General features: G+C 47.1%; 1 protein-coding gene across 15 annotated transcripts in view; it reads right to left on the bottom strand.

Moving 5' to 3' along the window:
• Positions 1-12517, bottom strand: part of GJA8 (gap junction protein alpha 8) — a 47708-nt gene that overhangs the window by 29653 nt on the left and 5538 nt on the right. For 3 of the 15 annotated variants that reach the window (XM_074598901.1, XM_074598883.1, XM_074598863.1), the window contains exons 1-2: positions 3827-4349; positions 3282-3375 (exon numbers count right to left, since the gene is read on the bottom strand). The exons of 3 other annotated variants lie outside the window; for them this stretch is intronic. The gene's annotated coding sequence lies outside the window, so the exon portion shown is untranslated. Of the gene's footprint in view, positions 1-3281; positions 3376-3826; positions 4354-12517 lie in introns of those variants that run through there. 9 more of the 15 variants (XM_074598781.1, XM_074598800.1, XM_074598832.1 and 6 more) reach the window with 7 other exon arrangements.

Below are 12517 nucleotides of genomic sequence, written 5' to 3'. Positions count from 1 at the left end.
CCATAAACCCATTTATTCTTAGTAACATGAATCCCCATCCCCACTTCTGCAAAATTAGCATCTATTCCTAAGCTACATCTTTCACCCCAGCTATACCATCATCCCTCAGCAGTTTCAGCCACCCATTCCCCAACTGCTTTCCTTTTTTTGATTGATGACATGTTGTGCATCTCGCTTACTGCATCCTTCTCTCACCTTCCACAGCAACCCAGTCACTTGGCATAAGCAAGCAGTGGCCCACAGTTCGAAAACTGCTACTTCTAAGACCCCCACAAAATAAATCGTAAGAGAATCTACTTAATTCATGCTTTTCTCATAGTTTCTCTCCCTCCCCGTCAGTTGTTACGTTCACATCTGCTGCTAACTAGCCTCATTTTTGGCAAAGCACAGCAGGAGCTCAAGAAATCTAAGTCTGGTAGAGTTATAATTCGAGAAGTAATCCCTGGCTTCCATTATCTCCACGTCCTGCTTTTTATTTTCTCTATTCCCTTTTTCTTCTCCTCCTTTCGTTTTTGCTGCCATGGTGAACTGTTACACTAGGTCCGCGGCAAACACGAGCTGGTTACTGCTGAGCACAGGAGCAGTTCAACTAGTGGTTCACATCCCCTCATTGCTACACATGGACAGAGAGTGGAGGTGGCTGGTGCTGGGTGCCTCAGAAGAGCACCAGCAAATACCAGCACCCTTAAGGGACATCATAGAGGTTGTCCATGGGAAAACGCTGACTGAGGACATGATTTAAGGACATGGATATCTCACATCTATCTGTAGCAGGGGTATCCATCTTAAAATAGGACTCACCACCTTGCTGTCTTTCCTGGTTTGAGTACATAATGCAGGGGTTTTTTTGTGAAAAAGCACTCCAGAAAAAAAAAAAGATAGTAAGCCAGGCTGATGGTGACATGGCCCAGTAGGCCACTAATTAGGACACTGTACTAGAATGTGGGGGAAAAAAAAAAAAAAGAAAGACAAGTTCAACACTTTCTCCATTTGACCTCAAGTGTCTTGGGCAAACGGCTTTTCCCTTCAGGCTGGAACTCATTCTAGGATGAAATTCACCCAAATCTGACAAGGAAGCTCTTTAAAATTTCAAAGAACAATAACCAGACAGCTAGGTAAAGTGCAAGTGTACGTCTTGGTCTTACATGGGCAGATATCCAGAGGGACATAAAGGAAGCACAGTCCCACTTTTTGCCACCATGACAGCTTAGCCTAACACTATGTACACTTCATTTCATATGCTCTGCTGATCCACCGAGCAAGTTTCAATAACATAGCTTCCTTCATCTCTACAAACAGTGGACTTCAGTGGTGAAGGGGCTATGTGCTGTTTCCCACCCTCCAAGAAAAGAAGTAAGTTAAAACTGGTCATTTACCTCCTGGTCCGAGACACCGGCCCACAACACTCACCACCTCCACCAGCCCTGCACTGTGCACCTATTGATCTGATATGCCTTCTCTGAAAACCTGTATAAAAGCAGGCCCTGACAGAGATAGGCAGAGGAACAGCTTGCTTATGGAAGTGAGAACTAGATACCAAGTTCCTCAGGCTGCTACCAAAGGCAGACTTTGGGGACGTTACCGACAGATACCCTAGACTTCCAGGTTGAGGTGGCATCAGCAGTGTAGGGAATATAAGTACTGGTCTCAAGAGCTAACAGCGGGTGCCAGGTAGCACACTGGTACACAAATGCCTTAACAATATTCGGCTGCCTAACTCCTGAGTGGGCAGTTATTCAGTATTCATTTCAAGGAGGATTAGGTGTTTACTGTCTCCAAGGTGGTGTGCTCCTGATCCTTCAACAGGGTCAAGGAAAAAAGTGTGGAGGTGTAAGAAAATCAATTTTGAAGGCTTGGAAAAGAGCATGAAGGTGAGCGAGCAGATGCAGAAAGAGTCAGTAAGTGGTTAAATACCACTCATGAAGATGGCAAGTGTGAGAGGATAGCAGACAGCCATGAAATGGGGACATACGGAGTCCACATGGAGAGGATGAAACCTGAGAGAGAAGCCACAGAAGGATTATGAAGCTGGAGAATGACAAGGGTAGGCAGAAGGACCTGGGAAGCAGGAGGCTGGGGACTGCAAGCAGCACTGCAGGAACTGAGGACAACTGAGCTTTTCACTTGAGGATGTAGGCAAAAAGTCAGGTTTTAGAGGAAAAACTAGTGAGATTTGTCAGGTCCATATGCAAGACAGAGCTTGGATACAGTAAAACGTGCGGTAATCTGGATGTCACTGTCAGGGAGAACAAGCGGAAGTGCTGGGGGTGATGAGGAGAAATGGTCTTGGGAAAAGGCCCAGGTTTCCCACACATCGAGTTCCAGATGTTGGTAGGGGATGATGGAAGACTGGAGAAATGGGGAGACACTGGAACAAAGAGATGGTAGTACAAGATGTTGGACAGAAACAAGAGAAAGAGGGCGGAGGGGGAGAACAGTTCAAAAGCACAGGAAAGATCAAAGCTGGTGGGAAAAAAATGAGAGACTCCTAAAGGTGGATGGGGCAACACTAGATATTCCTGTGAGAACAACTTTGGGATTATGATATTGAAACTAAACTTCAAGGTATCCAAGTATATATTGGAAAGGAAGAACTTGGCAAAGATAATGTGAATACAGGGAATGTAGAAGGAGTTTTTTTCATTCTGCAAGTTTGCAGCATGTGGAAGTGATTACAGGGATGATTACAAGACTAGTGCTGTATAAAAGATACAGGAAAATAACATTCAACGAATAACAGTACAGAGTAGAGCTGTAGCCCAAGAAGAAAAAACAAAACAAACATGCTGAGAGCTGCATAAGCCAATTTTCTGAATATGATGGAAAAGCAAAACAGCAAGTCAAATTGAAACTTTTCATTGATTTCACTGGAAGTTCCTGTTGTTAGTGACAATTCCTTCCTCTAAAGAAGTCCCTTGTTTCACCTTTCATCATTTAAAGCAGTTGGACCAGTGAAGCTGAAAACAAATCTTCAGCCATGAAAAAAGTGAAGGACTTTGGCCCCAAGTTCTTTGACAAAATCTGCAGAAGTTTTTCTCCAGCAGGGAGTTTTAGCATCATGACTTACTCTCCAATTCAGGAAGAAGGACACTATGTCTAGGATCCTTTTTTTTAAAAAAAAATAAATAAAAAAACAAAACATTCTTAAACATCCAAATTTCTCACTTAGAAGGAAAATTATTCTTTCCAGCCAGTTCCATGGCAGGTTTCGTTGTTCTCCTCTAGTGGCAAGATACTGTACACCAGTTTGGCACCAGTTACAGGTTCCGAAAATGACATACCTGCTCAGTAGTTGCTTATCGTTTTATATTCAGGGGTCCTTAGCACAAACCTATAAAGATGACATTCCCAAGTGTATCACCACAAGTTGCTTGCCTGTAAAAAAAAACAAAACAAAAACAAAAACTTAAAAAATTACCATGGGCCTACAGGTTGCAGTTACCAGTTGAAAAATAATACTCTCTTATAGTGACAAGATTTGTACAAGAACTACTTAGGTACTTAATGCCCCAAGAGAGAGAAATAAGTTATTTCTGGGAAAAAAAGGACAACAAAAAACCCCTGTGCATTCCTTCCCATTATCATAACTCTAGTGTTTATAGCTCTAGGTACTAACATGCTGCGATCACTTCACACGGCTTACGTTTCCAACTCCACTAGGTAGTGAAAAGCAACAGCTATCCCAACTTCTGCAAACCCCTATTCTACAAAAAAAAAATAAATCATGAGCTGCCATGCCAATCTGACCAGCACACCTGGTGCTGCATAAACCTGGAAGGTTATTCCGCCCTCGCCTTGTCTCAGGTTAGGGCCGTTTCTTTGTTACCTTGCTGTGGACCGGCGTCCCACGCTGGCCGCAGGCGATTCAGCCTCCCATGCTCTGCACCCTCCTCTGCAGAGCTGCTCGGGAGATTACACCGGGCGATGGCATTTTATCAGTGCCACGACGAGGCGAGCGCAGACACGATAAGGAAGCGTTAAAAGTCAACGAGGTGCCATTGACAAGGATTGCAGCTGGGCTCACGCCTCCCCACCCACCATGTGTGCGCTGATGCTGTGCAGCCCCGTCGCCTTCTCACCAGCTGCTCCTTTGGCAGGCGGCACCTCTGGCCCTCTCTTCTCGGCACACAGCCTCCCGTCCAGCCAGCCAGCCCATCACCGCTGGAAGCCATCACAGCATCAGGCCCGCAGGGAACAAATCTTTTCCTTACAAAACCCCCACGGGTTCCCTGGTGAGCATTAAAGAGATTTTTCATTGCTCAAACACACCGATGGCGGAGTAGCCTGCTTGCTTTAGTTCCTCCCCATCATTCCTTCCCAGCGAGGAAAGATCTGCTCCCTGAAGTGACTGCTTTCCCAGACAAGCATTTGCACCCGCTGCCTGGAGCGGAGCGGAGCCCCCAGCAGCACACCTGGCACACACCCCACAGTGATCAGCCCCCTGCACAGGCAAGCCCCAAGGCTTGGGAAACCTGCTGTGACTAACAGCTTGATTAGGACCCAAGACTCTTTCCACCAAGTGTTCAGGGGCAGGTGAAGATCATGAGAAATTAATTTCTTTTTCGCAGCCGTGTGCACAATCCCCAAGCTGGAACCACACAAGCAGCCAGCAAGACACAGACTTAACCACACCACAGGGTTGTTAAAGCCAAGACATCCTGGTTCTATCCATGCCACAGTGACCACTAACTCCGCATAGCAACAGATGAGATAGCCCGAGTGGCCACAGACCGATGAGAGCATTTCAAAACAACCTGAAACTCAGGAATCTCCTCCACAACCTACATAACAAGGATCCACACACATATTAAGGACACTAAGGATGCTACCACAGCTGAGGTCCAGTATCTCAAGCAACACTGCTCTAGAGAGCGACCAACTCACAGAAACACCACTAACAGTTCTGGCACATAGCAAACCCCCACAACCATTGCAATGAGCTAAAGGACTCTGTAATATTCCCATGAGGCAGGTGTGGTTGTCACAACCGCCCCCTTCCCAGCTGGTGCCAATGAAGTCCTTACCAGCAGCCTCAGCACAGAAACCCAGTTCTCAAAGAAATTCTCAGTTCACCTCCAGCAATGCCCTGCCTGTGCGAGGCTGAGATACACTGAGTGGTTAACTAGGCAAGCAATATCTTGCCGGTCCTCTGGCACCCTGAATTTACATTTAGAGAGAGAGAAGAGAGTGCTGCTTCTTCTTGGTGTGTGTTTGCTGGAAAACACCTTCTGAGGTTTCCATGCTTTCTGTTTCCGAGTCTTTGCAAAGACACTGGGGGCGGGAAGAGTCTCTCCCTACTCCTTGAGGGTCAATACAAACACCCATCCCACCACGCAAGCGGTAGGCAGCACAGGCAGAGCCCCCTGCTCGCTCCCGGGAGAGCAGGCATGTAGAGGGCACGGTGTCAGGGACAGCCCTCACCACGCCATACCATGCTTGCGTTGGCAGGCACCACTTCCTGTGCTCTGTAAAGCAGATCTGAGGCTCCCAGGAGACTTAAAGACCCAGGAATATCATTAAAGGGGGATGTTCCTTTCCCAGAAGAAACAGACTTCCAGTATAGGAATTCCATCTAAGGACACTCCGCTGTGGATGTTGCCCTGTTTATATTTGCATGGGGTGACAGTATCTGTAATGTGTATCACTGTAGGGATATCTGAAAGCAGTTGACTATGTACAGTAAAGACCCCATTCAGATACCTAGTAGATGCCATTTTAGCTTAATCTGAAATGTTTTCTCCATTGTCTGTAATTTCTATTTTTTCCCCACCCCTCAGGACAAAGGCTTTGTCTGAAGACAGGACTGTGTTTCTGCCAAGTACCACGCTGGGAACCTCAGGGGTTTGTCCTGCTTTGTATTCTTCTCCTTTACATTATTTTTAAACACATCCCTGCCCCCCACCAGGGAAAAAATGCAGTCTCTGAACCAAAAGGTGCTGGAGAGCTACGGGCAGGGGGACCCATGGAGGTGGGCAGGTATACTGGTATGTGTGGGGAGGGACAGACAGAAATCACAGCAAGGGCAGCGTGGGCAGCTGCCAGGTTCCTCTGGTGCCCTCTCTGTGGGGGACACAAACGCTGGGCCTTCGGTCCTCCCTGTCTCCAGATGCAAGCAGGCATACGGGAGCGGGCAGAGCATCCCTCCCCACATGACCTTGCTGCCAGCCAGGCTTCCTCCGTTGCCTGACAGTGCTCCATGGCCCGGGAGATGAGCCTTTGATGCTAGAGATGCAGAATTCTTCCTGAACTTCCGCAGTTTTGGAAAGGAAAAGAAAAAAAATCTGTTGGGAAAAAAACCCAATATTGAGAACAGTTTCCTTTGCCCAATGTCTCCCTCCGTCACAGCGGGCCCTGTGGCTGGGCTGGGTGTCCCCCTGTGCCAGGTTTTTGGGCCTCAGCATTGGTTGTATGGGGTGTTCCCCCAGGGAGCCAGGTCTGGCAGTCCCCAGTGCCTGCTGCCCCAGGGCATGGCCATCCTTGCCCTGTCTCCCAGCAGGCACTCTCGGCTCCCGATTCCTCTATGTCACCCGTCCTCAAGCGCTGCAGTCAGGGACCTAGCAATCTCCTGAGAACACACTGCGTTGTAGCTTTTTGCCTGGAGAAGAAGCACCTCACGGATGGGCCGTTCTATGTCTGCTCCCAGCCCCAGGCAAGAGCAGCAGGTTTGCCGGTCTGGCAGGCTTCCCCCCAGCATTTTCACAAGCAGTTGCCTTACCTTGTTTGAGCTTCAGGGAGTTCAGTTTGGGGTGAAGGGTAGGTCAGCTCTTATCTCATATCTACACGCACAAATGTAGCCCTTACCAGTTCCCTTTCCAGCCCCCAGAGTTCCTGCCCGGCGGCACAGCAAGGACCACGCTTTCCCCCTGCGCTGGGGCCTTTTAGCAGGAGACAAGCTGTGCCAAAGAGCCACAGAGATTTGTTTGGGACCCCCCAGCTTTAAGGACAATCCTGGGGGCATCTACAGCCTTTCTCCTCTGCAGCCTTTGAGGCTGCAGCTCATGGCTTGGGGAAAGGGGAGAGCCGCAGCCCCCTGCTCCAGGCTGGTGAGAGCAGCCCCAGGGTGATGCTCAGGGATGACAGGAGCAGAATGAACACCGCCCCCCTCCAGGACCCTGCAGGCACTGCGAGATTCAGAGACTACAGAAAGCCACTCTGGCCCCCTTCTCCTTCTGGAAAACGTTTTTAGGGCAGCTGAGGTGGATTCAAGAGCTTGAGCTACAGGATCTTACAGTTTGTTTAAGAAAATACTGGTTTTTGTCAATTTTCCAAACGTCTGTTTGCACACAGACTGCCCTAGCATCCTGCCAGGGCTCCAAACACTCATCTATGGAGAAATTTTCTGGGAACCCGTGCCTGCATCCTCACCTCGCCTTCTGACCATTTTAAGACCAATCACATAATATGAGCCCACGTGGAAACATGGGCGTCAAAGGCTGCGTTCTCCAAAGCCTTGCAGATGAATGTGACTTAGGGACCCCTGCCCAGACCACCACCACCACCACCTTGTCCTAACCACAGCACATCACACTCAGCTCAGAGTCCAGACTAGCAAACTGCATCTATATCCCTCACTGGAGGAGGCTACCACAGGACAAAGCCATCATAACTGAGTGGGGGTGGGTGGGAAGGCAACAGTGGAGCAGGCAGAGACAGTTGGTCCCGTGTGTTTTCTTTCCTTAAAGATAAAAATTTACCCTAGTCAAATGAAAAATCAGGAACAATGCAGGAATTTTAAAGAGGCCCAAGCTGCCACCTGACTCAGCGTCTAGGCAGGATATCGATTAGCGAGGCTATTCTTTATTCCTCTGCTATTGTTTAAGACTGGCCTCCCTCATGACAGCAACAGGCGTGGGAACACAGCAGCTTTAGTGTTAAAAAGCGCTTTTATCACTGAGCTGAGTAGAGGGGTCTCTGGGAACCAGAGATGATGTGTTTGATAGTCAAGGAGAGGCCTTCAAACCGAGAAATTCTGAGATCTCTAAGGCCCTGCTAACAGCTCTGAAAGCACAGCAACACAATGCAGCACATCCCCAGTACGGCACATCTTGAGTTGTGTTCAGGCACTGCTGAGTTCAGAGAGGTGGAGGAAGAAAACAACTCTGCCTGCTAAAAATTCTTGGAATTTTCCTTGAGCCCCAGTAGCTGCTGTGACAGCAGCTCCTATAGATATACCCACCCTGGGTTTAAACAAGCCAGACCGGGTTCTGTAAACGGTGTGGCACAGCACAGAGAATAGCTCACCACCCATGTCCTTATCCCTCCTTTTGAGCAGGTTTTGCTGGCCAGTTTGGGCTCCAGCCTGCAATGGCTGCCACAATAACGTCAGTAGGCGAGGGCACCTCCTCCTCATTCAACAGGACCGAACAACTGTAGGGTGGCATACATCATTGCCACTTAATCTACTCAGGTGCCTGCAGCCCACCAACAAGCCACTGCAAGTCCCTACCTAATAAACTGTTGGACAGTTGTATGGTTTCCTGGTAGCTCCAGGCAGGAATAAAGCAAAATCTTTGATTTCCTGGTAATTTTCAATGCACTAAAAAATTACAACACGCTTCAGTACTTGAACACAATTGATTTGACTGAGTAGGGGGCAAACAGTGGCCACCAACCAGGTTTTCAGCCAAAATATTTCTGGCTCGCCTCAGGGCTGGCTCCTGATTTTACATTCTCTGTAGATTTGTTCTTCACTTGCGACAGTATCTCACCTGTAAACACCTTATATATACATACGGGGTGTCTTTTTTTTTTCACTTACCCTTAAGACAAAATAAAAAATGAAACTCCTTCAGGCACTAACTGGACAAACATCAACAAACATATGAATTCACTTCAAAGACACCCCAAATGAAAGCGCGCAGTGCACTGGAGAGTAGATCTCCAGACACAGGGCATGCTCTCTGTAGACACTAGATATTTATTCCAGCATCTAAACAACACTCTGCAACATTGCTTCACGTTTCTGTGTAAGAATACGCAGTTTGGTAACAGTGTGACTTCACCAACTTTTTCGGCAGGCTTTCATGCTTCTGTTTCATTCTTTCCGTGCATTTTTCAGCTTCCCAAAGTTTAAAACCAGTCAGGACTCAGCCAAGTTTTTCCTCCTCCAGTCTGTGACAAATAGACAACCAAACTAAACTTAAACATTTTTTAATAGATGACAGCCTCCCTTCTACCAGAGCCATGTTAGCACACAAACAAACACTGTTTTTCAAAGATGATGGACATCCTCTGATGTTATCCCAGGAGTGGTTCTTTATACTGCCTCCATGCCAGCTTGTACTCAGTGCCTAGCACAGAGCAAGCCAGGCACCAGACTGGGAAGCTGAAACACAGAGCCCGGCTCACTCTGCCCGGTCAGGCACCATAGACACCACAGGCTGGAGCCACTTGGCTCTATGAACACAAACCCTGCTCTAGCACTAACCGGCAAATCAACCCACAGATAAGCAAAGTAGCTACTGCATCAGTGCATGAGCTAAGCAAAGATGTCGATTATGTCCTTATCGATATATTTGGGTAGTCAGGAGTCAAGGAATCCATCATTTTAACCCATTACTCCACAGCCCAGAAAGCAATCCAGTAAGTGCAGCAGGTTGCAATTTAAGGAACAGCTCCTCTCTCCTTGAGCTCAGTGGCAGAGCCATATTTTCACTCCTTACTTTCCGACCTTCTTCCTCTTCCAAACCCGGCTTGCTCTCAGACAGTGAAGGTCCATCTATAAATCACAAACTAACAGGACCAAGGCACAGATTCCAATATGATCCTGCTATCATCAGTGCTGTTGAACTGTCAGCATGCTCCCTGGCAATTTCTCTCTCAGCCAACGATGCTCTCCCAGGATGGTTCAGGTGCTGGCCCAAATAATCATGGCTCCCACATGGCAGCAGGGACAAAAGCACCCTCTTTGGGGTCTGAGGGAGGGCAAGGAGAGCCAAACAGACACAAGCTATTTGCTCTGAAGACCAACGGAGCAATCTCTCATCAATATTGTTGTCTTTTCACTCCATATTGATCAAAACCCAGAACTTCTGCCTGCAGCAATAAGCCCCCTGTTTGGGCCATCACGCCTCTCTTGTGACCAAGGAGCTGGTCACAATAATGCTTCCTACAACTTTTTCCATGAAGGGTAAAGTTTACGCAGGAGCCTGGAGAGCTTAAAGATGGACGTGCTTCCTCTGCATTGAATTTCACCTGTTACCACACTGCGTTTTCTACTGGACATTTTGTATTACTCCATCACATGAGTCCAGGCTACAACCCCCACAGGACTCGGGGCATGGTGCCTCACAGAGCGGGAGAGACGGCTCTTCAGAAATGCCTCAAAAAAGCCCTGGCACAGGAAAAGACAGATGTCAATCTACGAACCATTTCAGCAATTGTTCCCTAACTGGAACAGGACCTCAGAGGCAAGGATAGACTATGGGAAACCTGGGGACAAAGTATCCTCTGCCAAGAGAGTCCCAATCATGGCACAATCCTCCAGAAGGAAGTAAACAAATCCAGAATGCAGGTACCCATTTTTTAGGAGTCCTTCCCCTTGAGAAAAGTCTGCCATGAAAATATTCTAACAAGGAAAAGTCAAGCAACCAAAACAAAAAAAGCTACTCTGACAGAGCTGCACCTAGAAAAGCAAATAACATGTATTTTTAAACATAGAAGACTCTTCCTCGGTGAGCAATCTGACCCCCCAAATTAGGAATGTCGTTGATGCCATGGAGCATATGTGCCAATGTGTAATATTACTCACCAGATACGTATGTAGGTAGGTACATTTGTGCTAGTTGTGAATTTGGTCATGTTCTTGTCCCTATCCATGTCACTACTATGTATTTTAAACAGCATTTGTGCTACAATATGCTTTGGGACATGTCTCTCTATTAATTTTTTTCTGTGTTAGACTGGCAAACAACTTCAGTAATTTCCTTCTTTTTACTTATTCATGATCTATAACAAAGCTTCTTCCTCAAACCAAGGCCCCTTGGCGTCCCAAATAGCTTCATCTGAGGAATTTTTTAAAAATGACGAATCATTTCTCTTTTTACTACTTTTCTTGATATGCTGAAGAAATTCTGTATGCTGATATGATTTACCTGTACAGAAGCTGCTGCACTGACCTTGACCTGCTACAGACCTTCTGGTCCCAGCAACTTATCGCATAATTCAGGTGGGACGGGACCTCAGGAGACCTGAACTTCTTGTTCTTTAACTTCATCAGCTGAGACCAGCCTTCCTTTTTGATACCAGTTTCCCTAGCAGTTCTTCTTTACTACCAGTACTAGGCAGACTAGGAGTCTAGCCTGGATTGTGGCAAAGGGGAGGAGTGGTATAGCTCAGAGGGCAGCCCATTATCAAATAAAGCAATTTGGAGGCTGCCATATTTAATGCAAGAAGCCTTAAACAGTCCCAGAGGTCAAAGGGCTTTAAGATGTCTTAAGGTACGCACGTGGTGGGTTTTCCCTCTTTCACCACAGCTTACAACGCAGACCAGTATGAATTTCTCCATATTAACCACACTTACTATGTTGCCATCTGTTCCAACAACTGGAAATGCTGCAGGGTATTTCAGACCTCACCAGCTGGGTTCAGCAACTTGGACAGGAGGTAACAGCAGAAGACTAAAGGAAGCAGGAAGCCCAGAAATTTCCATCTTTGGAGATCTCTGGCCATTACCAAGGCCAGATAATATTAATGTTGGCATCGCATTACGTTTCTTCAGCTCCATCTTCTTCTTTTTTTATAGCTGAACCATCTCACAGCTTTGTTGCGCTTGGAAACAAAATGTGAGTTCCCATCCAGTTCAGCACCAAGCAGATTGCCTGCACAAAGCAGGCCAGATACCACGCCACACATCACCACTGACCTCTGCGTGAATTCCTGTGATGCTGGTCTATTTGCTTACACAGCTGCAGGCTACTATTTCACATCACTTCGGTAGCTGAAGGACAATCTTGTGTCATTCCTGTGATGGAGATTCCATGTGGGTCCACTTTTCAGAGTGGAAAATAATTCCTTTTAACTATATGAAGCAATTTCTCAAAGTACCTTTTTTTGATGCAAGGATGATCACACACTTCTGAGCAGAGGAGGAAAAATGGAAAGGATTGCTCGGGTTGAAGGAAAGTTGTGTGACCTGGATTGGAAAGAATTTGACTGGAAGCCTGGATTGGATTTGCCCGGACCTATCAGATAGGAATGGGAGAAGAACTTCTCTCAAAAGCTTTTGGGATGGGATTGTAGGGAGTGCAAGAGAAAGCACCTCATGTGACCAGTATGGGCAGCCACAGGAGGTCCAGGAGAAACGTTTAAGTCAGATTTAGATTTACCCTGGACTGTGGCACTTGGGAAGTTCTCGATCTTTTAGCAATCTGATGGCATTAAAGCACCAGCAGCTACTCTCAAGGCAGTGTTCCTCCTGTCTTCCAAACATTTTGGGAACCGCAAATCAGTGCAGACTTCTTAGCTCAGTAATTGTAATGTTGTCTCAGCATTTCTGTATCAGCATACTTCAAAGCCC

Source organism: Larus michahellis, chromosome 1 (assembly GCF_964199755.1).
Source record: "Larus michahellis chromosome 1, bLarMic1.1, whole genome shotgun sequence".
In the NCBI taxonomy this organism is placed as follows: Eukaryota; Metazoa; Chordata; class Aves; order Charadriiformes; family Laridae; genus Larus; species Larus michahellis.
This window is presented reverse-complemented; position numbering and strand designations above follow the sequence as displayed.